This window comes from Microcebus murinus, chromosome 4 (assembly GCF_040939455.1).
Source record: "Microcebus murinus isolate Inina chromosome 4, M.murinus_Inina_mat1.0, whole genome shotgun sequence".
NCBI lineage: Eukaryota > Metazoa > Chordata > Mammalia > Primates > Cheirogaleidae > Microcebus > Microcebus murinus.
In genome coordinates, this window is record NC_134107.1 from 106,078,083 (window position 1) to 106,105,813 (window position 27,731).

At 47.9% G+C, this 27,731-nt stretch overlaps 1 protein-coding gene across 3 annotated transcripts in view; it reads left to right on the plus strand.

Moving 5' to 3' along the window:
- Positions 1 to 27,731, plus strand: part of NTM (neurotrimin) — an 887,804-nt gene that overhangs the window by 117,166 nt on the left and 742,907 nt on the right. The gene's annotated exons all lie outside the window — the stretch shown is intronic.

Below are 27,731 nucleotides of genomic sequence, written 5' to 3' on the forward strand. Positions count from 1 at the left end.
GGAGATGTGACCTGTGCACTCTGCAGTGGCAGGAGGCTGGTACTGGCACTGTCTTCTGGGAAGCAGCAGCACTTGGCCCAGCAGCCCCCGGGACATTTTATTCCAGCACTTGGAGGGACACTCTGGAGTCCAGTGGAGGTAAACAATAAAGCACAGTGATTATTACAGCTCGCAGAGCACTGGGAGACAATGTGACCACTAAGCAGGTGCCCATAATTCAATAGGAAAATGTCAGGCAACATGGATTAGACAGTTCTACACAGTCTTTTTGGAGTATTGTGGTAGACAAAGAAAACATTCTTGAGGTCCATAGATGTGGGTTCAGATATGATCTTGTCACTTAGATAACCTAGGTCCTCACCTACTCTGAGCCTAATCTACCCTGCAGAGTTGAGATGGTATTGAGGCAAGGGCAGTGCCTGTCATACCTGCTCACTGCCTGCCCTGTCCAGTGTCTCAACACAGCCCATGCCCTGTCCTCCCACCCAGACCACTTCAACCGCCTGCAGGTCTCCCCACACTTCACCTTTGCTTCCTTCCAATCCATTTTCCGCATCGCACCATGAATATCCTATAAAACAATTGGATCATACAATCTTCCACTCTAAACTCCAAACCATCTTCTTCCTTTTGAGGACAAAAGTTCAAATATCTTCTTTGTTCCCCCTCCAATCTCTCTCACTCAATCCCCTGGCCACAGGCCCCTCTATTTTGTGGACATGCTAAGTCCCTTCTTCATCAGAGGAACCCCCTGAGCTCCCACACCTGCGTGGGTCCCCCCACCTGCATTGATATGCCTGCAGGTACCCTGTGCGCTTGCTGTGTACCTCTGGCCAGTTGTGGGCATGTTTCTATTCCTTTGCTTACCTTTTATTCTTTGTACGAATCCATTGCGCTCTGTGAGAAGCTGCGTCACTGCCAGTGAAAGCCCTGGGTGACGCGTGTCCTGGCACACACCAAGGGACGGAGGGCTGTGTGTCACTGGAAATGGCAGGGACAGTGGGGCTCACTGGAAAGCTTGCAAGGGCTGCAGGGACCCTGCCCACATTGCAGGATGTCACTGAGGTCTCGGGCGGTCCAGGCCCAGCCCTTGCATGCTTTTTCATTCCTAGCACGGCACTCCCAGCCCCGGATCCCAAATTCCACCACCCGCACAGCAGCGCGGCTCCCCGTTGCAGCGGAGAAGAGAGGATAGGCCCCTCCCGCTGTGAACCGGAGGCTCAGGCTGAGAGCCGGCTCCGCCCTCCCGTTCTCTCTCTGGGCAGGTTGTACATTTTGCTGGAAGACACTAGAACTTTATCCTCAGGATCATTAGATCTAAGATTTATTTATTCCAATAATAAATATTCTCTTTTAAGCCCTGTTCCATGTACTTTATTTTTGTCCATTGATCACTTCCTTTAAGTCTCACAACCACCCTTCTAGGTTGTTCTTCTTTGGCCCTCATTTTACAGGTGAGGTGACTGGGGCACAGAAAGGTGGAGCTGTTTGCCTAAGACCCCGCAGCAGTGAGCGGTGGGGCTGGAAGTGAGAGCCGGACAGTCTGACATCCAGGCCCACCTGGATACATGATGCTGCTTCAACCAGAGGGTGGGCAGGATACCTGCCCACGTGGAGTTGGCCTTCTGGGGAGGGTAGGAGATGGCAAGTGAGTAAATAAAGATGAGAGCTGAGCTCCATTTGCCAGAGAGCAGTGAGTGCTGCATGGAGTATAAGGAAGGAAGGACGGCAGGTGGCTGTGGTGGGGGGTGGTAACCACTGGTAAGTGGTCAAAGTGCGAGGGAGGGGGCGACTTTCAGGTATGTGAATAGCTGTGGGGAGAACGTTCCAGGCGGGAGAAGGCAGAGAGGACATGCCCAAGAACTTCTTGTGCTGGCGCATGGGGGTGAGGAGGATCATGTGGGATCTGAGTCTTAGAGAGCTTGGGCTCTACTCTGGGCGTCCTGGGAGGATGCTATGGTCTGATTTACAAGTTCAAAAGGTCTTTCTGGCTGCTTTTCAGGCAGTCAAATCAAGGGGACCGATGACCAGGTCTTTGCCAGTCCAGGTAAGAGCTAATGGCAATGTGCGGAGTTCGGTACGGGGCAGCGGGTGAGAGAGAGTAGGATCAAGGTGATGACGAGGGTTTTGGCCTGAGTGCCTGGTGGAATGGTGGCACCATTTCTTAAATGAAGAAGGTGCAGGAAGAAGAGATGTGTGTGTGCAGGCGTGAGCCTGGGATCAAGCATTCTGGGGTGAGCGTGCCAAGTCCGACACACCTTGCTAGGGCGATGTTACACAGGTGACTGGTGGCTCTGATTTTGGAGTTCAAGGGAGGGGTACAGGCTGGAGACATCAACCTTTAGAAGGTATTAAAGAGCAGGAGTAGAGGGAATGCATAGAGCAAGAAGGCTGCTATGGTCCAAATGTCTGTGTCCCCTCAAAATTCATATGTTGAAATCCTCCCCCAGCCCCCGTCGTGGGATGGTATTAGGAGGTGATTACGTCATGGAGGCCTCATGAATGGGATTAGGGCCCTTGGGAAAGAGACTCAACAGAGCCCCTCGCCCTTCCACCATATGAGGACACAGAGAAGGCGCTGCTGAACCGGGACGCAGCCCTTGCAGACACCACGGCAGCCGGTGCCTTGATCTGGGCCCAGCCTGCGGCGCCGTCAGAGCAGCCGGAACCCAAGTCCGGGAGAGGGGCCTTGAGGCCCGCAGTCCTAGGAGGAAAGATAGAGGAAGAGTAGACTAGCGGATGAGGCCAAAGCGGGAAAGGGGACACCACGCGAGCACGGGCTGTCACAGAGAGCCAGGAGGCAGGGGTGGCGGAGAGTGAGCAGTCGGCCGCACTCAACACGGCCGCAGAACTCTGCCCCGGTCGCCGGCTGTCCTGTGCCCACCTCCCTGCTTTACTCAGCTCCACGTCACGCGTCACCTGCCCACACACTGGAGGCGTCTGTTTGTTGAGGTTATTGTCTGTCTTCCCGCTAGAACACAGCCCCACAGAGCCAAGGACTGTGGATCGCTTGTTTACTCAGAGACGTGTCCCTGGCACCCAGACTCGCACATCAGGGGTGTTGAGCGAAATGCCCGCCGCACGCTTTTGTTGAATGAGCGCAGGCCGGAGGATGAGGAGCACTGAGGACTGACCACTGGCTCTGGCAGGCAGAAGTCCCTGTGTTGGTGACGAAATGTGTTTCCCTGGGGCCGGCAGAGATAAAAGCCTGGCTGGATTCTGTTCAAGAGAAAATGAGAGATGAGGAAGTGCAGACAGAGAAAACAGACAGCTTTCTCGGAGAGGTGTGGCGTGCTGGAGAGGAGAGGGGCTGGAGTCCGGGGAGGCCTTTCCCTGGCTGAGACAGGGAAGACGCCCGCACGCTGCGCCTGCGCGGCCAGGAGTTCCCCGTGACGGAAACCGTTGAGGATGGAGCAACAGGGGGATGAGGAGCAGAGAAGGCACAGGGGACGGATTGGAGCTCTGGGCACAGGGAGGGGCTGTCCGGAGCATGAGCAGGGTCACTCAGCGGAAGTAGGAGGGAAGGTGAGGCCAGGGACGTGGAGGGTAGGTCTGGGGAGGAAAGAGTAAGGGCTGCAGTTTCCTTCCAATAGTTTCCAGCTCCTCAGTGGTGTCAGAAGTGAGGTCTCCTCTTGGAGAAGAAGGAGAAAGCAGAGGGTGAAAGGTTGCCACTCCTAGAGGAAAGCAGAGCACAGTTCCTAGGAAACTGTGTTGGGATCCTTGGGCAAGCCCAGCCCACTTGATGTTCAAGGTTATGCGTTTAATCTTGGGCTAGGTGGCCTGGCTATGCGATTTTCTCTAATCCATTTAGTCACGCTGTTAGTGGTGAAGTTAGCCCGGGAAGGGATTAACCCAGATGCCGTTAACAACCCCTGCACTGACCACAAAAGGGCTGCTAGTGATGAAGGCCAGCAGGTCTGAGCAGGAAGGCCAGAGCCACTGCCTGAAAAGGGAACTGGGTTCCGACCAAGGTGCTAGTCAAGCTCTCTCTGACCCGAGCCCCTGTGGACGTCTCAAAACAGGACACTTGGCCCCACCAGCCCTCTCCAAGCACCCTAATCTGGACACTGCTGCTTGCCTTTCCACACCCCACCTGCTCAATGCCAGCCCCACCAGCTGCCTCTGCCCTTGCCCTTCCTCTGTCTGCCCTCCACATCACACCCACTCCTGGCTTGGGCCTGCTGGGCCACTGGTGCTCACTCTGACTCAAGAACGCAGGCCTACTAGGTGCAGGTTCCCAGGGAAAACATGGGTGGATGCCCCTTCTCTCCTGACAGGGGGATGAGGGGATGTCCTCACATTTGGCAGCTCTCAGCTGCCCCCGCCTGCTGTGAATCAGATGGAGCTGCAGCCACCCAGCTCAGCCCTGGTGAACCCCTTGGGGCTTGGCAGAAATGGCTTTCCCAGATCAAGTTTCTTGGCAGAGAACTGGAAGGGATTGAAAATAACTGAGACCACCATACCACCCTTTTTCTAGCTCTAAATAGAATTTGGAGTCCATTTCACACAGCACTGGGGTTCTCTGGCTCACAGATGGTGTTACCAAAATCATGTGCGCCGCTGCTCTGTCTGTCTCTGGGCTTGTCTACCGCGACCTGGATTGATCGCTTCTCCAAACTCCCCCTGGTCTGCATGCACCATGGCCATCTGGGTGTCGGTGCACCCCCACGCGTCTGTCAGCTGTCAAACTCCGTGGATCTCATCTATTTATTGATCTGTAAATTTCCTGCCATCGTGCATCCATCAGCCATCCACCCCCTTCCGCTTCCCCTGCGTGCACACACGCCCGCCCGCACCCACTCAGCCTGCCGCAGCCTCCTCTCTTCTTTTGGCAATTGGCGGTCATGTCTCAGAACCCACATTCCATTGATTCTTGCTGAAATCAGACCACCCTCCCCTCAGCAATAGCCTACCTGGCTGGACAACAGGCAGAGGCTGTTGGCATGAAGGCAGAATGCTGCTCTGCACCACAGAGGGGTGCAAAGACAGGTAGGTGGTGGTCATGCTCGTGAAACCCAATCACTAAGCCCTCTGAATGTTTACAAGATTTAATGACCTCAATCATCAAAGTGTGGTCCCTAAAACAATAGCATCGGTATTACCTGGGGATTGTTAAAAACTCAGACTCAATCCCCCAACCCTTTGGATCAGAATTGGCATTTTAGCAAGACTCCCAAGGTGTTGAGAGTGGCATAGTGCCATTATTTATTCCCTTTTCACAGATGAAGAAACTGAGATCAAACTAGATAAGTAATTCGTCCTGGTCACACAGCTAGCAGCTGGCAAATCTGGGTTCTCAGCCTGGCGTCCCTGACTTCGGAACTTACCCATCATGGCAGAGCGTGCTGTGAGATGTTCTGACACTCACGCCCGTGGCAGGGAGGCCACGCGGCAGTCAGAGCCCAGGATCTGCACCGCCCAGAGTTCAGAAGCCCGAAGCAAACGGAGAGCTAGCTCTCCCTTACCACTCGACCAGAAGGAAGGGCGGTAGTGGGAACACAAGCCTGGGAGTTAGGAGGCTTCCATTTAACTAGCTGAGAGATTTTATGCAAGTTACTTCACCTCTCTGAGCATCTGTTTCTTCACTCATAAAGTGAGATGATTCGACTAAATGTTGTAACAATTGATCTCTGTTATTGTCCTGCTGTCTCGCTGATGATTCTGCTTTGACATCACACGAATGAGAAGTTTGTCAATGCTTCTATCTGATGTCACTTACCACTTAGGCAAGGGAGCCGGGATGTGGGGGTGGGGAGAGGAAAGGGTGCAAGAGGTCGTAAGAGAATGGTTGATTTAGACCCAGCTTCCCCCAAAACGACTCATTTCCAAGCACAGACAAATCAAGGAGGCCTGTGTCAATTACTCCTTGTGATTATACCCGAGCCTGTTTGTGGAACTGGAGGCCCTTCCATACATCATTCCTAGGGCTTTTCTCAAGGGGTTTATGGACCAAGGACATCTGGTGCCTGAGGCTTTATGTCTGTTGGTGTGATCATCCAAACTGGGGAAGGGCCTATAACACTCCAAATGCTGGTGCCCGAATATCTTTAATTCCTTCTGAAGGGTCGGGGTTATTTCTCCACCGGGAACACTAATGGGATTCTAATACCCTGGCAAATGGGATTTTTTACAACTGCCATTCTGCAGTTACTGAGATGGCGTGTCGCTGGGACAGCCCTATAAATCCTGCCAACTCGCTCGGAGGGGGAGGCGCAGGCCGCAGGGGGAGGCGGCTCCCTCCAGTGCTGGCCGTGTGGGGGGCCTCGGAGGGGGCTGCCTTGGACCTAGTTCTCGGGATGAGTTACTGACTCCGCCAGAGAGCGGAGCCAAACCACGGAGATACGGCAGGGTCCCCGGCCCCCGGGCCCCGGGAGAAAGCAGACAGCGCTGGGTGGGGATGAGGCAACGGGCCTGGGGGAAACAGCCTTTGCTCTTCGCCTCTTCCCTTTGTAGTTCAGCTTTCTAAGGCCCTGTTTCTGAGGGCCTGGGGCAGAAGGCCTAGGAATATTTGACAACAGCCCATACCTCTGTCGGTTCACACCCAGAATACCAAGACCCAGAGAAAAGCTCCGGGTAGATTCTAATGAAAAGGACAGTGCAGTGCAGCCCGTGTTGATGTTGGGGTTAAAATGGATGCCACAGAGTAAAATAAGGGTTCAGAAAGACACATATTTACATAGATATTTGACATTCAGATTAATCGTGCTCTAAGCCTGAGATCTTCATGAAGCGGGGTGCATTAGATCAGCACATTGTTTACAGGCACCTTGCATTTGATCACTAGAATGAACCAGAAAGATGGGCAGAGCAGATTATATTCTTTCCATTTTAGGAATGAAAAATAGCGCTGGAAGCCTGAAATAACTTGTTGCCGTACACATCAGTTTAAGCTGCTGAGTTAAGACTCAAACTCAAGATTCTGTGATTTTTTAAACCAAATCTGCCCATTCCACTACCCCCTGTGGAATTGTCTGGGAGGTTTCGAGGCTGACTCTGCTGTCCTCCGAAAGGTCACGCTGTCTCAGAAGGAAAGCCCCGCTAAGCAGTGACCTTAAACTGGGGCTTGGAGGTTGCTTATGAGTTGAGGGTTTGCCCGAGGACCACCCAATTCTCACCGGCTCACCCCCAAGGACTCCCGTTTGGTCTCTCCCTTTCCTCTGACGGTGTAGCACATCTGCAAATTCTCGCTGGTTTGCATTTCTTTTCCTACCTTTGGTTGCCCGTTGCCTTCTTCTCGTGGATACACGCTGGTCCTTCTGTGCCCTCCCACTGTCCAGCGAGAGTGTCTCCACCCTCGCCAAAATGGGCTCCCCGGGGCCGGCTGCAGCAAGCGTTTTCTGTGTAAATAACGCTTGCGTGACTAGACCCTGTGGAAGGCGGGAAGGTAAAGCCCGCTCTAGTTGTCAAGAATCTTACAGATGGCCTGGGGCGACAGGATACAGCCAGAGGTTAAAACCTAAGTGCTACTGCTTGCCAGTTCTTTACATGGTGCCTTGCGGGACAGTCTTGCAGCGGCTTCTTACTCCACCCTCCCTTTGGTTACACAGAAGGTTGGAATTCTAGTTCCCTTTTTAGAGATCACGAAATATAGGCCCAACGAGATAAAGGAGACTCGCCCAAATTTATGTTGCTAAAAAGCGGTGTAACTGAAACTCCATCTTCTGCAGCCTGTTGCTTCAAGTAGAACGAGGCTACAGAACAAGCTGATGCCCATTTGCACGATGTAGGTACAAAGAGCCCAGGGCATCAGAGCGAGAAGAAAATTACTGAGCAGAAGGACTGGAAAAGGCTTCTCAGAGGAGGCAACCTGGGTGGGGAGATCCGGTTCCCGTGTCTCCAGAGTTTTTCTACGCGGCTCCGTGGCTGTAACTCCCAGTGAAGCCCGTGGGAAAAGGCTGTGAGCCCAGAGGCTACGTGGCCATCAGTGCGTCAGAATCCATACGTTGCAGGAAGCAACCAGACTTTTCCATTTAAAGGACAGGCTGGGAGATTCCACTTTGGGGAACAAGCGCTACCCTGGGCAGCTCTCCTCATCCCTCACCCGAGCCTCACACTCCCCCACCAGCCTCGGGGGGCAGGTCCAGCGGCTGGCTCGCCACTCCTCACCCTGCTCTGGGGCCTTGGGCCTCTGGCAGCTCCTGCCCAGAGCAGCAGGGCCCATCAAGGTGGCATTTTCCAGGTGAAGCAAAACCTGCTCCCGGCCCAGCAAAGCCAAGTCTGTGTGGTTCTCTAGGCAGAGATGGGGAGTGGGTGGGCCTGCTTACCAGCGCCCCGGCCTGTTTCCCAGCCATCCGAAGGATAGGGCTCGAAGCCAGACAGCCCTCAGTTCAAATCCAGCTCCAACTTTTACCTCTTTTAACATTGTGGTCAAGTTACTAACTTCTTCTAAGTACCTAATAACTTCAGGCTTAAATTTTTTTTTAATCTGAATAACTAATCCTACCTGCCATATAACTTTTATTACCATCTGATGATTGTTGCTTTTACGTTATTATCACTAGACCTTTATAAAAGTCCCAGGCGCCTTTGGAACCGGAGGAACTAATGCTCAGGCCGTGCTGTGCCCTCTCTTCTGTGTGTTCACATCCCAGCCCTGAAGCCAGGGTTTGGGCCACAGCTGGAGTCCACTGGGCCCTACAGTGTGGCCAGGGCAGGCCTCTGCCTTCTGTCCGGTCCTGGCTGGGGCAGTGGGGCTGACTGCTCGGCCGTGAGGAGAGTGCCCTCCCACAGCCTGTGCCTCCTGGCTCTCTGGAAGCAGCCAAGAGCCATCTGTGTGGAAGGAAACTGGCACGCTGTGTCCTGACCTTGGTTCTGCCTCCAACTTACTGTGTGGTTTGGGGCAGCCACTTAACCTCCTAGGAGCTCCAGATCTTCAGGTTGAAAGTGGGGTCCGAAGAGACTCAGACCTTGCCAGGGCTGTGGTAGGGTCAAGAGAGAGTATTCGTATGAAAACACCCAATCAGCTATACCGCCCCATGCTCCGGGCCACGTGGTCTTCTGTGCCATGCTTCTAGGAGCTCACCGTATGTTCCTTTGAGACCTGCAACACATATAGATGACTCTGAGCAGGGAAGCAGGTGGTCGGTGCACACAGGTTCCAGGGACCAGCAGCAGAAATTCAGAGGAGCCAAGACATCCCCTCAGGGCCCAAGCCAGGCATGAGCCCAGCAGGTAAGGCTGGGCCGGCAGCCAGGGGAAGAGCGCAGCAGTGCCATGCCCTAATTGAATCAGAGTGAGATAGAGGTGGCCTGGCTGCCAGTGGCCCTCTGTCATGCCCTGCTGCTGGCCAAGGCTCCCGTGATATTTGTGCAATTACCCTGTCAATTCCAGCACACCCCCGCATCACCCTCCCTGCTCGAGGACAGTTTGAGTCCACAGTGCCTGAGCCCCTAGACTTCTATCTGAAGCCAATGGTCTCGTGTAAGCCTGACTTCAGGCCTGCACTTAACAAAAAAACCAAAAACTCCGAGGTTATACATATTGCATGACCGGGTCCAATCTCTGCTTAGGATTGATTTTTCTCCATTTCCCAATTGCAGGATGCCAGAAAGATGGGATTATTGTCTTGGGTAATCACACTGTGGCACCTGGCAGCTGTGTCCTCCACCTCCACTCTCTGCATATTACTAAATAGGCAGCATCTAGTTCCAGTCGGTCCTCACCATCCTCAGTCCTGATGGCACAAATGGAGACATTTTCTCCATCCCATTATAACTGAAAGCACTTTACAAAGCCAATCTCTGTGCCAGAGGGTGACCTTTCAAAGTATGAATGCAGAACAGCCTGACCCACACCTGGGGTGGCAGGCACAGGGCCCAGCCCCTATCCTATAGTCCAGTCCAGTCATAGTGAAGCCAGGGCCACCTGCTGTCTAGAAAAATTGCCATTGATACCGGAAAGGAAAAGAAACACAGCACAAGGGCTAGAAAGGTAACCCCCCACTTGAATACCAAGACTTGCAAATTCCAAATTGCATATAGCACTTGCAAACCCCAGGCCTGACGACCACACTTCTCACTGGGGAGGACCTGTGTGGATGTGAGCCCTGGGGACACCAGCAGACCGAACTGCTTGACTTCTTGCTTTGTGCCACTGGCTGCATGCACACTGAGGCATGTGTGGAATTGATTATGGAAATAATTTGTGTGTTTGTTCATTTTCCTCTTGTTTGCTCGCTTTCTGAATATATTTAAAGTTTCTGTCCACATCCTTGCTGCTGGCTCCTACTGCCAGGCCTCAGTGGGCCGAGTCTGCCACATTTGCTCTGTGCTGCCCTCACTCTGCCAGCCCAGGCAGGGCCTGTCCTCCAACCAGAGCCCAGAGAGAGGCCTTGGCAATTGCACCTGGGTGGAGAGCCCCGAGGCAGACTCCTGTGGCCCAGCCCCACCTGGAAGATTCCCACACCAGGGTGCAGATGGGAGGTCAAAGTAAAATGTCCAGGACTCTCCTTCCTCCTCTCTGCTGCCCTCAGTTCCTCTGGGCTAGAAGTCCCTGGCTCCCCGCCCGCATCAGGCTTAGCCTGGGCTCTGAGCACCTGCGCTGATAACAACAGAGAAGAAAGGAAATAACAGGGCCCCTCACTACTTCGCTTTCCCAGACCCAACACATTCGACTCAGCCCCAGCTGCTTTGCTGTGCTGCCTTCTCTCTCTGCTCTCAGCCACCTTCCAGACCAGGATCCACAGCTGGGGCGGGGGCGGGAGACTCCCAAATATTATGTAGTCCCTGCACCCCCACCCTCTCCCTATGTTGGCCTAGGGTTGCCTTCTGCAAAGTTTTCCCTCCCTTGGTCTTGGTCAATGGCCCAGCTGAGCACTCAGTTGCTCAGCCCTGCACATTGCGCCACCAAGACCAGATCTGCAGCCTCGTTCTGGGCCTGGACTGGAGGCAGGTTGGGGCATCCTGTCTCCTTCTTCCCAGCCTCTTCTTCCCAAGCTGCATTCAGTTCCTTGTTCTATTCCATGACCGGATCATTTCTGCTTGTGCTGTCACATCCTCTTCAAGTTCTCCATCACTCACTGTCCTGTGTAAATGCATGCGCTGGGTCCCGCCTGGCTGAAGGAAGGTCTGAACCCACGGTGCAAAGCGAAGTCAATGCTTTGTACCGGTAGCACCTCTTTTCCAGGAAAGACAGCATAACCCGTTATTGTGGTCATCAGGAAGCCTCTGTTCAGCCGCAGACTGGAGGAGACATCTTGCCAAGCCTGCAGAGAAGGAGTCGTAGACTCTGCACCCACCCTCTGGGGTTTTCATAGGAGACACCAGAGATGTCCACAGACCATGGAGGTGGCCCAGCCAGCCCGACCAGAAATACTGACCAAAGGCCGAAAAAGACCTTTGGACACAAGTCAAGGTCAGCTCCCCCATGAGCCTGTGACAGGAGGGGAAGGTGCGGCGATTGCAAGTTTGTGGGAGGCAGGATTAAGGAACGAGAGGGAGAGCGGCTGCCTTCCCAAGCCTCAGATGTGGTGAGGATAGAATGAAAGAGCTGATATGAAAGAGATTTGAACTTTTTTAGGCTCAAAGGAGCTTTAAGGATCTAAGGTATTATGATTATCTTTTAACAGTGTGATAATATTGATTATACGGGGTCATGGTGTGGTGTCTCTGGCTGCCTCCGCAGAGTCCTTGGAAGCTGAAAGTATTTATAGGTATTGTTGTGTAAAGGTCCCGGCAGGCTGAGAGGCAGAGGGAGATTTATAGAGGCGAGGGAGGGTCCTGGGGTTAAGTTTTATCTTAATTATGTGTTGGGAAGTGGCCTTCCAGGGTGGCCGCCCCGGGGTGGGAGAAGCAAACGTCCCTTCCCTGCACACTGTCCCTCCTGACAGATGCGTGCCTCGAGCCGCCGTCACCTTGGCCCTGCCGCTGGGACTGACGCTCCCGGGCTCTCGCCGCTGGCTTCCCCAGGAGAAATTATTATTAATGTTAATAATAATAATGGCAGTCAGCTGACATCATCATTAATGCCCCAGGGGAGAAAGCATAAGAACATTGCATAAACACTTGGATTTAATTTCCTTAGTTGGGATTCTGCTGTAGCTGATAGAGTGGGAAGATCACAGATTTCAGAGTCAGGGAAAGTGGGGTGAGTCTCTTCCCTGATGCACCCAGGCTGTGCAGCCTTCGGCTAGTCCCTTGAGGTCCTGAGTCTCAGGTGCCTTATCTGTGAATACAGATAATATTAACACCTACCTCATAGCACTGTTGTAAACTTCAAATGGCAAGGAACATGTACGGCCTTCAGCCGACTGCACATGACAACTGTCAAGTGACCTTTAGTATTACTAATATTGGCATTATTAGCAGCCTCAAAATCACCTCTTGATGACTTTAAAAGGCAGATATAGGAGCCCACCCCAAGAAGGATGAATCAGAATCTCTAGGGAGGTAGAACTCAGACATTGGCATTTTTCTTATAGTGTTGTTACTTCTAATTTTGAATTTGTACCAAAAATCAGAACCAGTGGCCTCACTCACAGTTTTGTAAGGATTCATTTAAATGATGTATGTCAAGTGCCCAGACCACGACAGGGCATGTCTGGGCAGACACATGCTCTGGTGTGGTGGAGTCCGTGGCAGGGAGAACATGGAGGGAACAAGGCCCTTTGCCTGTGGCATGTGGCACTTCCTGCCTCCATTTGAGCATTTACTTACCTGCCAGAGCAATGTGGTGCTCTGTACCCTCCTCCACCATGAACATGAGCCCCTCAGTGTTGGGATAATTAAAGGCAAAACCCCAGGGCTGGGTAGAGTCACCTATTCAGAGAGCAGGTAACAAATGAGGTAGGAATTCTATGAGTTCAAGGTGAGAATTGTAAAGATCATTTTCTGCTGGTGTCAGGGACATTATTTTAGGAATATGCAATTCTGGCCTTGGAAGCCAAGGCTAGTTCAAAACAATAATTCACACATAATGAACTTAAGAGTTATAGCCATAGGATCAGAGATTTCCTCCTGCTCATTTGCCCAGTTTGGCTGCATCAGGTGTTTAAGCCTAGAAATGGGAAATTTTTCAGGGAGGTTGCACATATAAAGCTTCCTGTGAGTGCCCAGGCTAATTTACAGTAATTTTTGTTGAATTTACCTATGTACCACCATGGTAGGGCTAGAAAAATGAGTCCATTCTCTACCCAGTCTCTGGATGGAGAAATAGTCACAAAAACAATGCTTTTGCATGTGGATCTGTATGGAATTTAGGTTTAGAAAATATAGACAACTTGCTAAACATTGTTGCTTCCCCAGGTATATATACCCCATCGATAACCATGTGTATTTGAAGGGCTTTTTAAAATAAATATACTAGACATAGAAAAAATATTGCTTATTTCAATAGATGTCCTCTAATCAATGTTTTATTTCTGGAGTGTGCTTTTAATTTCTCAAAGTGCTTTTACATATATTATCTCATTTGATTTATACTATGGTCCTGTGTAGCAAAGAAGCAGGTGTTATTTTATACCATAAAACAGATGCTTAGGTGATTAATTCAGGGGACATAGTGGCACCAGTAGGGCTAGAAACTCAGCCTTCTGAATCTGAAGCCTGTGTCCATTGCACAGGTTGACCCCATCCCTCTTAAAAAGTCATGCCCTGAATTATGAGAAAATACCTACTAGGGATGGAAAAATGACATCAAATAATTTCTTGTGCTCAGGAAGAAGGTTGTTTCTCTGTTTCTGTCTCTCTCTATCTCACTCCCTTACTTAACACTAAAGAAGAATCTTTTTGCCTCCTCTTGGGCTCTTTTAAGTGGTTTCCACAGAAGTAGATAGAGGCCACTTTAGATTGCATTTCAGGGTTGGTTTCCTGAGCAGGAGGAGTGCGTAGGCTTATCGAGTGGCTGTCAGCATTGATACAGTGGGTGGGTGTGGGGGAGGGTGGCCATTGGCAGTGGCTATCGACATGCCTCAAGAAGGGGTAGGCAACCTGACTGGGAAGTCTTTCTCAGTTTTGCAACAGACTCGAATCTTTCGGGTGTGATCAGAAAGTCTGACTTCTCATTACCTATGCTGGGTGCAAGGCCTGGGCTGCTGATTGGGTCTCAATTTATAGATATCCCAATCATGACCTCCAAATGGATACCTGATTGTGTCTGCACCCAAGGCATTGATGAAAGATTCCGAATAACGTGTAGAAAATCCAGAGTCTGACTTCCTGAACCACATGGTAGACAAAGACTCCAGGGTCTCTGTACTGAGGACCACAGACTCAGAAACTCCCTGTCTCTTTTAATGTCCCCTCCGTCGCTTTTGCTGCATAGCCTGAGTGTCAGCATTGAGTGCACCCCAATGGCTAAATCACAAGGGTGATTATTACAAGGCAAGACTGCGTGCAAGCTGTCAAAAGGGGGTGCAGAGATCTGACTGAGTCCTGCTTCATTCTGCTTAGACAATGCGCTCTTCACGTCCTTCCTAACTGATTGCCCAAGCATCTCTCTTTTCATGTTTTTCTTTCCTTTTTTTTTTTTTTTATTTTTCAAGCTGGCCAGAGTGGAATCCAGACTCTTTGGTCTGGTCCTTCTTTGTGTCTGCTCTGGCTCAGCAGAGTGCCCTTCTAGTCTTCAGTGTGGCCACTGAGAAGACTTTATGAGATCCCTCTAGCTGTGTTTATCTGTCTCAGATCTTGGAGCTAACTAGTTCATTTTCTAGCCAGTCCCCACTCTTTTCAACTTCTCTTCCTTGCCTTCCCATTATTATCCCAGCCCCCAGCCCCAGCTCCTGCGGCATCCTACGATGCAGGGTCCCTCTGTACCACTCAATATTCCAGACACCGGTCAGCCGTTGGAATTAGCACTAACACAAACATCCTCATTTACATAGAACACACAGAAGGTGACATTCTGTCTGTAACAGTAGGTTACAATTATCACGTCTCTCATTCGTATTCCATTTTACAGCTTCTTGAATTGTTTTCACAAGCATTACCCCTGCGGCCCCAACACCCGGGCTGTGGCCCAGTACCAGTCTGTGGTCTGTTAGGAACGGGGCTGCAGAGCAGGAGGTGAGCAGGAGGAGAGTGAGCACAGCTTCACCTGTATTCACAGCCACTCCCCATCACTCGCATCACTGCCTGAGCTCCTCTGCGGGTCAGATCAGCAGCGGCATTAGATTCTCATAGGAAAGTGAATCCTGCTGTAAACGGCGCACACCAAGGGTCTAGTCTGCGCACTCCTTGTGAGATCAAATGCCTGATGGTCTGAGGTGGGGCTGAGGCGGTGATGCCAGCGCTGGGGAGCGGCTGCAAATGCAGATTGTCATCAGCAGAGAGGTTTGACTGCACAATAAATGTAATGCACTTGAATCATCCCAAAACTATCCCCCTTTTCACAGTCCATCAAAAAATTGTCTTCCATGAAACTGGCTCCTGGTGCCCAAAAGGTTGGGGATTGCTGCTTTTGATTCTGCTCACAGTGTTAAGAGGTAGACAAATCTTCTTTTATTCCTATACTCACCAAATATTTATTGATGGGCTGGGGAAGCTGAGATGATTGGGACAGGCATGGTTCCTGTCCTGGTGGAGTTTATATTTTAGACAAAATAGGTTTCAATTTTACAGCTGAACTGAGGCCCAGAGGAGTTAAAAGACTCAACTCGCCCATGTAGTAAGTGCAAGAGTGGGGACTAGAACCCAGACCTTCAGACATTTACCCAGGGCTTATTCTAAGTCCGCTTGCTGTTCCTCAGAGGATGCAGGAAGTCCTCATGTACATGGGCTATGTTTCAGAAGGCCATTTTTAAGTTGAGTACTTAGAATTCAGTACACATTTTCCTATAGAAATTATGTTATAAATGGTTACTATGTTACAAGGCCATCCAACAAAAGCCCAGTTAACCCATTGAACCCATAATGTAGCTGAAGCATGCTATTAATAGGACAATTCCTTCCACTGCTACACCATTGGGGAGGAATTTCATTGGGCTCATTCAAAACTGACGCTGTGTGAATAAAATCACTCTGTGGCCTTTGGAATTCCTTAGTTAGTCACTGCAGGCGCAGTGCCACATCCATGTAACAGGTGCTCTTTCCTCCATTTATTTTCCCCATCTTTCCTGCTTTCTCTCTCTGTTTAGGTATGTGTTTCTAGGAGCTAATGCGTATGCGCACCAGGCTTCGTTTGTATGGGTTGCATGCTATTAAATGAATAAGTGCTTGCCTGGCTTAAGGACAAATATATGGCTGTTACCATAGATACCTGGCCATAATAACTAATTAGATCAACATGTTTTCCTAAGCCTATTTCAGGGGCATCTTAGATATAACATACTTCAAATGTCCTGTATTATAGGTATCTTTTTTCTTTTTATTTCTCTTTAGTAGCATCAATAAATTAACTGTAATGCCTTTAATAGAGACTAAATGAATAGAAATCAGGAGTTTTGTGTTTTGACATCTTGCAGTAGTGTTAGGTAAATATGTTATGCCTTCCCTGCAGTTCTGAACAGTAATCAGGTGAGTTTCTTCCAGGGTTGCTTCACGGGAAAAAGCCCTGAGTTCAAGAGGCATATCTTTTCTTCCCTTCCTCTCTTACATGAGATTTCACAGGAACCTAAAACCTGCTTGGTGGAGAGGCATGGAGTTAGTTATGACCAACCCAACTCTTCTTTACTTCCAGATCTTCATAGGAGGCTGCCTTCAAAGCTAAGAGGTGGCAAATAGAAACTTCAACTTCTATCCCCACTGACAGTTGCACCATAGAATCGCCAGATAATAAAACATCAAATTTCTAAGTGACTAGAATTGCTTTAGTGCTGGTAAAGTAGGGGCTTATAATAATAACATCTATTGAGCATCCTGCATACAGAGACACTGTTCTGGGTGCTTTATAAAGATTCTTTTAACTCCTACTTGTAATTAGATATTAACACAATTTTAAGATAAACAAACTGAGCTAAATAGTTTAGGTGATTTGCCTAAGACCATAAAGATTATAAATGATAGCGCTAGGATATGAACCCAGGAGCCCATTTGGCTGCACTGCACCAAGACATTCAAAGGACTCTGGGGAACAACCACGGTCTCTTCTCTTTGACATTTGTCCGCCATACTTAGGTGGTATCCAAGATACCAATGCAGTTTGATTCATGAACCTCCTTAGATCTTGACCCTTTCTTAGAAACTCGGGAAGCAGGAAGAGATTTTTAAAAACCCTTCTAAATACAATTGATCTATGATGGTGAACTTTGATTTTATCCTTTGTATCTTACGACAGCTGCCAGTCATTGCTGGCATGCCAAAGATCCTTGCTTTATCTCGATGATGACTTGAAAGTTTTATATGTATACTACTCTTAAGGGAAAAACAATATTCTCCAAAAGTACCACTCAACACCCCTCCTTCCAAGTCCATACTAAAATAAAACCATACATATATGAGTTGACACACAGTCCCCTCTCCTTATAAAATGTAATTAAGACCCTCATTCCCATACCTCACTACTACCTGCTTCCCCTTTCATAATCTCTGAAGACCTTAGTGCCTGGATTTTTTCATAAATTCATGTTTCTCTCATTTCTAATATAATAATAGGTCAAATTTCCCTTGGAATCATAAGCAAATTAAAATTTAAATTGATGTGATTTATATGAAATGACAACCATGCAGATATATGTGAAAAGATGACAATGGAAAGTGATTCTGCATTTCTAGATTAAAGAGATGAGTAATTTCATGACTGCTAATCCAGCTCCTAAATGTATGTCTGTTAAGTGCTGGGTGTATCCAAGATCCCCCCTCCTCCAAAGTGTGGCATGTACACACTGATTTTTTGAGCATGTCTGGTTCTCCATGGGACAATTAGTTGCTGCAGTTACTGGAAGACGAGAAAAGATTTAGGAGAACCAAGGTCAAGCCCTCTATACTCTCAGCTGACTCACAAGTCAGGTGACCAAATACACTGCTAACAATATTTGCAGGACAACAGAGAAAAGCATCCTTATTGACACGTGTGGTATTTCATTTTTAGCTAATGTAAGTCTAGAAATAAAACAAAATGGCCTGCTGAAGTCTTTACTGATATGTATTTCATAACAACCACTGTGCAATTCACAGTTGAATTGATGAGCTATCAGGGTTATGTGTTTCTGTAAAACAGAGACATCTAACTTGGAAAAGCTTTCTCCAGGGAAACAGACCTATTTGAGCTAAATCAAAACAAGATTAAAGAGTGATTAAAGTGCTGCAAATACGACCTACGCAGAAAGGTTGGAGGAACTGGGATTATTTAACCTGGGACAGAAAAGCTGCACAGAGATTTCAGAAAAATTTTAAGTATACAAAACATCCTCCAACCAGTGCTTTCCTCTGCATCCACAGAGTATAGAACAGGAAGCATGATCTTAAGCCGTATTATTAGGGATTTAGGTCAGTCAATGGCCTTCAAGCCCCGGCTTCACATTAAAATCACTTAGCAGCCATTTAAAATATACTAATGCCTGGGTTCTACCCTAGACTAATGAATCTCCGAGGTGACACCCAAGCATTAGTGTTTCTTAAAAGCTCTGCTGGTGATTTTAATACATAGCTAGAGCTGAGAGCTACTGGGTTAACTAAAGGAATGGAATTCCTGACAGCACACATCCCAGAAACACAAAAGCCTCTACAGATGTCTTTAAAATCTAGGTGTGTCGTATCTGAGCTGGGTTGACTGCTGTTGCACCAGCTGACTTAGTATTCCCATTTCTTATTTGGCCATTCTTTCTGCTACTAAGTGACCTGGGAGCCTCAAGTCACAGAGTATTTCGGTGTAGATTCCAAATGGATATTTTTTGAATGAGTGAGTAGATGAATGAATAAATCAAGAGAGCTCAAAGGACGGCAGCTGACAGTTTAAAATGCTGGTTGTCAGAGGCAGGTTTCAGGAATGGTTTCCCAAAAGCAAGTGATGGTTAAAGCAAGAAAATGCCACCATAGTTTGCGATTTAAAAATACCAGCTGAACTTCAAGACTTTCCTATTAAAGAGTGGAAAAGATAGAAGCCAGAATTCAAACGCTAACAAGGAAGGCAGTGGTGTAGAGGTAGAGGCAGTATATGTTGATCGGTCCTTTGTGAAGTGTAGCGGGAAAGGTAGACTAGCGAGTAAGGTACGCTTGGAAGTGAAAGTATTCTCTCTGCAAGTTTGAAAACAGAGAAGTATACAGGGGTGGTGGGGAGGTAAGGTGTTGGCATGGCTGAGCAAGGAAGGCTCTTGAGTAGATAAGATCTAGGGCACTTAGGGGTCTTGCAGAGTAATTCACTCAGGTGGCGTGCCTTTGGTCTAGCTAGATGCTGCTGTAAAACAAACTACCCTAAAACCATCCTGATTTGCCAATCAGGAATTTGGGCAGAATGTGACTCAGTGAGTCTCCTGCTCCACATGATCTCAGTTTGGGTCAGATGTGGTAGTCACCTGGGCTACCACAGGTGACTGGGCTGGTCTGGAGTGTCCAGGAAGGCTTTGCTCACATACCTCGATGCTGTGGAGGGCCCTGCTCTCATGGGCTCCTTTTCCTCTGCGGAGACTCGGGACCTTTCTGCGTGGTCTCTCCAGGGGCGTGTGCTGGGCTTTCACAAGGCAGCACGGAGCTCCGCACGACCAAGGTGGGAGCTCCAGTCCTCTCAGCCTGGCCTGCACCGGCATGGCATGGGGTCACTTCAGCTGTGCTCGGTTGGTCGTGCAAGACGCTAAGCCCAGCTCAGACTCAGAGAGAGGGAAAGTGAAACCCACCTCTCAATGGCGGGACCATCAGATAGTTTGTGGCCACCTTAACCCACCACAGTCACATCCTAGGGAGAACCATGGAACATAAAAGAACAATTTCAAGGTGGAAAATAGTAAAAGTTTCTAACCTTAGCTGCTTATTAATAAATTCATCTGGGACTGATTCCTCATCTGTTAAGTGTGGTTAATGGTAGGACTTACCTGAGTCTGGTTTTTCAGAAGGCTGAATCTGAGACATAATTTAGCAAATAAGTTGTTAATTGGGGAACGCCCTTGAAATGAACACCTGTGGAAAGGTGGGTAAAGAAGCAGGATTGAACAGAGGAACAATTCAACTGTGAGGCAGGCCAGTGACTGCCTTGGCCAACCCCACACAGAGCTCTGGAGTGAGAACAGCCCTTCAGAGTAACCTGAGCAGGCTGAGGCTGCAGGTGCCCACACTGAGTCATTGCATGTGGCCACCTGCAGAAGGGGCACGAGACAGGCCTCTCTCCAGCTCCATCTCTCCCTGGAAGGGCTGAGAGCTGTGCCCACCTGCCTGCCAATAGCACCCTGGGCAGCGGGGCAACAACCCCTCCTTAAGGGGGGCTGGGGAGTGCACCCCAGTACACAGGGCATTAGGAATACTCACAAAGCATTAGCACGGCAGCTTGGACATCACAAGCGCTATTTGAATGTCGGCTGTTGTTTTCCAGTCGTGGTTGTGATGAACGGTTTGTAGACGAGATGAGAGAGGTAGTCTGCTGAGTGGCGGTGTGCGGAAGGCCCGGAAGAGAGCTAGTGTGTCGGAAGAGAGCTGGCGCGTCGTGCAGGGCCCATGTCCGCATTTAACAGAGCCCTGGTGGGCGAGAAGTCAAAGGTAGCCAGAAGAGCCGAGCTAATGGACTAGACAAATTTGGGAAATTGCTAATGTGTTCACAGACCAGTGTCAATAAGGTAGCACTCTCTTTACTGCGTGAATGAACGGCGAGGTCATTAGACCACACTGCTTTACGGTGCCGTGATTACTCAGCATCACGGGGGCAGGAGGTAATGGGAAGATAATGGGCTCTGGGTTCAGATCCCAGCTCTGCCAGTCCCCAGATGTGTGAACTTTGGCAAGTTAATTAATTGCTCTGATCTCCAGCCTCCTCATTTTAAAATGAAGATCACACTAACAAACTTGTAGGGTTACTTAGGGGTAGTATGCAGGTGCGTGTGTGTGTGTGTGTGTGTGTGTGTGTGTGTGTGTATTGGCGGGAGTAAATGCCCAAGATCAACAAGTAGACATTTTTATGACACATGGGGTCACTTGTAAACTGCCTCCTTTCTCCATTCAAAAATTACCCAGGGTGAATCCCAGAGTGTTTAGATTCAACTTAAACATTTGTCAGGCATCCCTTCTATCCAGCTCCCTGTTGTGTACCTGCACATGTGTGCTCTCGCTGCATCCTTATGACAGTGCCCTTAGTCGAGCATTACTTCCCCTTTTCACAGATAGGGGAACTGAGGCTCAGAGAAGCCAAAGGCCCAAGGGGTTAGGCAGTACTTTAAGTGGCGCAGCCAGAATTTCAGCCCATGTCTTTTGACTCCAGGCCTGCCTGCCTTTCTACTGCATCACAACGATCTTGCCCCACATGCAGGCACAGATTGAGTATGTCTTCACATTCCTGCATTCAGCAGGGGTCTGCGGATGGCCAGGTGGGCAGGTGCAGGGCTGCAGTGGTGCTCACACTGGGGCAGGTCCGGTGTGTGTTTCAGGAGGACTAATCGCCATAGGCAGGAGCGTGCGTCTCCACTGTCAGCTTGGATTGCCAGCTTTCTTTGGAATAATTAAAAGAAGGTAAAGGCAGAGGGAAAGGACTAAAGAAATCATCTTTGTACATTTTAATCTGAGCCGTTTTTGAGCAGTGTGATAAGGTGGGTTGTCGAAATGTCAGCTTCTCCTTATCTCTAATTGACTTAAGTAGAGGCAGCTCTAATCCTTGTGTGCACAGGAGCCTGGAATGGAAAGATGAGGCCAATTGATTCCTACTTTTTAATTAACAGCTGAGCTGCTTAAAAACAATAGTATATTGGGGGCAGTTTGGGAGCAGGAGGAAAGTGAGGGAGGGTCTTCTCCACTGCAGTAACATTTAGAGCCATGTTAACAAGTGTCAGCATTTGATTTGAATCAGAGGTGGGAGCAGAGGTTAAAGGTAGGCCTCATGCATGGATGTGGTCACAGAAGGCTGCTGCTAAGGTGACAAAAACTTCTATTTCTCTCTAAATGCTAAGAGAGAACCCTTCGATTTACTACATACTTTGAGAGTAGACCTCAAGGTATGCACTTGTACACATTGGCCATCACGCCGTCCCCCATGCTGGTGCTTGGTCAGGGCAGTTAAATTTGTGGTTTCCATCCCATCTCTTCCCAAGCAGTGATGACTCAGCCTGGCTCCGTGTTCCAAGTCTCATCCACACTAATGAATAGAGTCTGGAGTAATTATGCCTACACCATGGCTGACGTGCCTGCTTATAATCCCCAGCCACCCAGAGCTGACCAGTGACTCGTCTTGCGGGCTTGGTCTGCATGGACAGGCTATTGTCCTCATCCCTCATGTTTCCTTACTCTGAACCCCAGCCTGTTTGCCCAATACTCATTCTCCACAAAGTGACCTCTATGCTCCACCCCTGGGAGCTGGATTTTTACTCTGCATTCTCCTCCCCTTACTTTGTCAAGAGTCCCGTATCGGTTCGGTGAAGTCTCTGATCACAATTTATCTTCTAGACTCATTGAGCGTCACTACTGGGATATTCCTATTGTCATACCCATTCTATTCCCCAAATTAATTCCCTGGCACAGTGTTGCCTGCCTGGGTAAGCACTGAGATTTCCCCCCCCTAGATATAGATATTTGAACTCTGCCCTGCCCCAGCTGGGGATAGGGAAAGAGGAAGATCCCTCATGGTTGAGTTAGCTTCCTGAGACTCACTCTTGGCAAGGGCCATCTTACATGATCTCTTTCTTCGCTGCCTGTTTTTAAGATTCCAGAGTACTTCACTACCTAGTGACCAGAGATCATGATGCTCACGCTAAGAGACCATGCACTAAAAGATAGTGAGCTTCTAATCAGTACTCTTAATATACTAATAGATGAGAGGGAGGGGTATGGACTAAATGGGTTCTGAAGTTTTCCTTTCCAGGATTTAACAATCTGATTCTTCTATAGATTTGGAAAGTGATAAATAAAACAACTATTGAGAACATTCGGCCCATTCATCATGTACAGGTTGAGTATCTCTTATCCAAAAATCTAAAATCTGAAATGCTCCAAAATCTGAAACTTTTTGATAATTGACATGATGCTCAAAGGAAACAATCATTGGGGCATTCCAGATTTTTGAATTAGGGATGCTTAACTGATATAATGCAAATATTCCAAAATTCAAAAATCTGAAATTTGAAACACTTCTGCTTTCAAGCATTTAGGATAGGTATAACTTTTACCCCTCTCTCTTTGTGCTTGTTTTCACTTTGTTTATTTTTATTTTACTTTTTAATGTCTTCCCCAAAGCTCGAGGAGACACATGGATCTGGGTATATGCCTTTCTCCTCCAATAGAATTAATGTAAGTTTCTTAAGAATAGGCACTACATTTTATCCATTGACATAGATCTGTAATAAAAAAAAATTTACACTGGCATTTATTAAGCACTTACTTTGTGTCTGAGATTTTACTGTGCCCTTTGCATGTTGTTTCATTTAATATTCTTGTCTAGGAAGGAGGTGCTTTTCTTACTATCTGAATTTTATAATCAAGGAAGTAGAATCTGAGGGATGTTAAGAAACTTTCATAGGTTCATGCAGCTACTTAAGTTCCACAGGTGCTAAACCAATATGCAATACAGTGTTTCTGCACCTATCCCGGTACCTAACACATAACAACTTCTCACTTTGTGTTTGCTAAATGAATGATGCATTAAGGCATGGATTCTGTTTCTAGCTCTGCTACTAATGGGAGCAATCCTCTAAGTTACTATGTTTCACTCTCCTCATCCACCACCTTCTGCAGATCTCAATAGAGGGTAAGTGCTCAGTAAATATTTACTAGATGAATGATAAATAAAAGGGTGAATGAATGGTTGATCCCAGAAGTCTCTTCTAGATCTAACAGCCCATGACTGTAGCTTATATTGATCTTTTTCTTCTCTGAGCTCTCCTACCACAGTCCACGTTAAGAGATTTGATTTTATTTCATCTTTGGTTGCCTCTAACTGTTCTCTGTGTGTGTTTCAAATTCCCTAATAGGTTCACTATATAGCCCTTGTATTCCACAGTGCCTAGCCCAGTGCCTAGATGTGATTGATGAGTGCTCAGTGAATACAGATGAAGGTGGAGTGTGTACAGCTTCAGCACACTTTAAGCCAGAAGAAACCTGCAATAACAGCAACTTCCTGGCCTGTTGTTTTATTCATTAAGGAAGCTGCCATGTGGTTGCAGATGTTTTCAACAGGTCAGGGAGTGGCATCCAGGCTGCTGACTTAGGCACAATTTGCCATACTGCCGAAGTGTACCTACCCATCGCCTACAAATGCTGGTCTCCAGATAGGAAGGCTGTTTGGGGAGTTCTTAGTAAATACAGAGGACAATGGTCTAAGAGATTGACCCCTAGATAATTGATAAAATTCCTCTAACTGAGTGAATGTTGTGCTCAGATGGTCGTCCACATGCATGCGTACACATGTGCATGCACAAACACACACACACACACACACACACAACCCAACCGAGGCTCTTTCTAAGGTTTCAACCTTGCGGGAGAAATTAGACGCTCAATCTTGCTCCTTCCTGGACATGAGGAGCAAAATTGCCAGAAGGTAAATAGGATGGGAAATACAGACAGACCCATCAGTGCCCAAGGACATCAGGGGCCATGCTAGTGACAAGGTATCCAGAGAAACTGTGGCTTTCTACAGCATGGGAGATGGCAGGACTGCACTGAGCACCAACGGAGATCAAGGCCGATCAGCACGTGTGTTGATTTCATGGCATGGATATGTGTTACCTGGGTGGCTTTGGAGCTTCCCTTCTGTAAAATGGGGGTGGGAGTTGTAGCTACAGGATTATTCTATGATTCCTAGGAAACAAAGATCGAAAATCCTCTAGGAGTAATTAAGAGAAAAATCAAGAGGAAAACTCAAAAGTCTGGGCCTGAAGTGACTACCCACCTACCCTTAGTTAGTTACTTTTCTTGTTCCTAATGGGCTTGGCATTTTTTTCTTTTTTTGCAAAAAGACATAATAATTTCTGTTTTTCAATTCCGTTAATAATTTACTCTTCGAGGAAATGAAGTCTCTCATCCTATTCTGCCAGCCTCCTTAGCCACCCTCTCCCCACCCAGACCTACAATCCCAGGACTCTGCCTCTCCACCCCACATGCTAGTGCATTGTACAGTTTGTCTGAGGAGGGTGCAAGTGCTTCTAGAAAGGAGCAGACAAGCCATTTGTCTGTGCTTGTGCTGTCCATCTCTTCCCATCGGACCCATCTGAGAAAGCCTTACTTGGTGAGGCCTCTGTATCTGGAAATTCCTTATACATCAGACAGCAAATTATTTTGCAATCTCATGTTCATCAGATGCTTCTTTAGGGCCAGAACCATGTCCCATTGGTGCCTAGCACAGTGCCTGCTGTAGAGTAGGCATTCAATAAACATGTGCTGGCTATGTGAATGAAAGAAATTCTAGGTGGATTTGAGATACACCTAGACAACTGTGATGGATGCTTTACTTTCTATTTTAATCTATTTTTTCCCCTACAAGAGGATTGAACACATGAGAATTCAAGGGTAAAGAGAAAAGAGAAAGAAATACATTTACTGTGGATGTCACCCAGTAAACTTCAGTGCCTTGCACAAAGAAAACTTACCAGTTACTTAATTGGGGGACTTGAAAACTCACAAAGAGAAAAGGAGGGTGGGAAAGTAGAAAGGAAAGGAAAAACACTTTCCCCACTACAGGGAGGGCCAGGACTAGGAACAAAAGCCCTATGATTCACCCAAGAATAGAAGCTTAAAGGACTCCAACTACATGCCAAGGCACCAGAGGTCCTGCCAACCTCAGCTCATGTGGGGCATTTGCCCTTTGATGTGGCCAAGAAAAGGGATTTATGCAGCAAATGGTGACCTTCGAACAGCTGTGCTGAAGGATCATTTTGGAGAGAAGACCCCTTAACTTCACCCTTACCCTAAATTCCTCCCCTCCTAATTGCTAAAGGAAGCAAAAGAACGAGTTAATTATGAGACTAGAAAAATCAAAATTATGCTGCAGATGGAATAACTGATGCAGGAAAAAAATATGGAAGCAAGGAGAAGAAATTAGAGCTACTGCTTGCTGGGGGTCTGGGGGAAGGGAGAAAAGCAGCGGGAGGTAGAGGTGCAAAGTGGGCTGGTGCCACACCTCGCCCAGTGTGCACACGGTGCCTGCCGTGACCAATGGCTTCCACATATGTCACTGAACCCTCACCGCCACCATTTCACATGGACCTCTCATTTCCATTACATAGATGAGAAAGCTGAGGCTTCAGCAAAGCGAAATAACAAGACCCAGCCTCCACCGCCAGACCAGAATCAAGACTTAAACCCACATGTGTCAGATGCCACAGCCCTGTGTACTGAAGCAGAACATGGGGAGGGAAGGAAACACTTTCTTTTATCTTCCTGATGTTTCTCTTTCACTATTGCAATTGTAACAGCTTTCTCTGATCTGTTAAGACTGGTTGATTCCTCTGTGTAGAATTCAAACAAAACCAAACAGAGCTAAACAAAAAACACCTCTAAGACCAACCAGCGTAATTAAATATTTATTGGGCTCCTACTATGAGTTAGGCATGTTACTATGAGCTGGGGATATAAAATGAGTAAAACATTGTTCCTGACACAGGAAACTCCCAGTCCACCTAAAGAAATCATTGTAGAACAAGGTAGACTGCTTTCACAAGGCACGCGTGAGATGCTTTAAGAAAACAAGTTTACGAACGCAAGTCCTCTGATGTGAGGGCAATTAGCTGAGGCTTCTGTGATGAGCAGGTGTTCGGGAGGCCATGGCGGAGAAAGGCATGTCAGACAGAGAAGCAGCGTGCACGCAGGTATGGAGTGCGGCAGGGACGAGTGTTTGGAGTGCAGGGTGTCGTCCAGGGGGTTTGGTGGGGAGAAAGCAAAGGTAATAGTCAGCCTTCAAGATCTGTTGCCTTCATATACAGTTTGCTTGTTGGTCGGTTTGTCTTGGGAATAGTGCTGATTGTGGTGATTTTCTTTTATTAGGGTAAAATATACATAACATAAACTTTACCATTTTAATCATTTTGAACGTAGAGTTCAATGGCATTAAGTACCTTGACAATGTTGTACAACCCTGACCACAATCCATCTCCAAAACTTTTCCATCATCCCCAACAGAAACTGTGTCCCCATTAAACAAAACTCCCCATCCTCCCACCCTCCAGTTCCTGATGACCTCTATTCTACTTTCTGTTTCTATGAATCTACCTATTCTAGGTAGTTTATATAAGTGAAATCATACAGTATTTGCACTTTTTTGACTGGTTTGTTTCATTTAGCATAATGTTTTCAAGATCCATCCATGTTGTAGCATTCATCAAAATTCTACTCCTTTTTGTGGCTGAATAATATTCCAATGTTTGGATAGCAAGCACGCTGCGTTTACCCATCCTTCTGTTGATGGCCACATGGGTTGTTTCCACTTTTAGACTACTATGAATAATGCTGCTATGAACATTGATGTACAAGTATTTGTTCAAGACCCTGCTTTCAATTCCTTCAGGTCGATACTCAGAAATGGAAGTGCTGGATCATGTGGTAATTCTACATTTAATTTTTTGAGGAACTGCTAAATTTTTTCCATAGCAGCTGTACCAGTTTACATTCCCACCAAAGTTCATGAGGATTCTAATTTCTCTGCATCCTCAGTAGCACTGGATGTTTTCTTGTTTGTAAGTAATAGCAATTCTAAGGCTTGTGAAGTGGTCGTTCATTGTGGTTTTGATTTGCCTTTCTCTA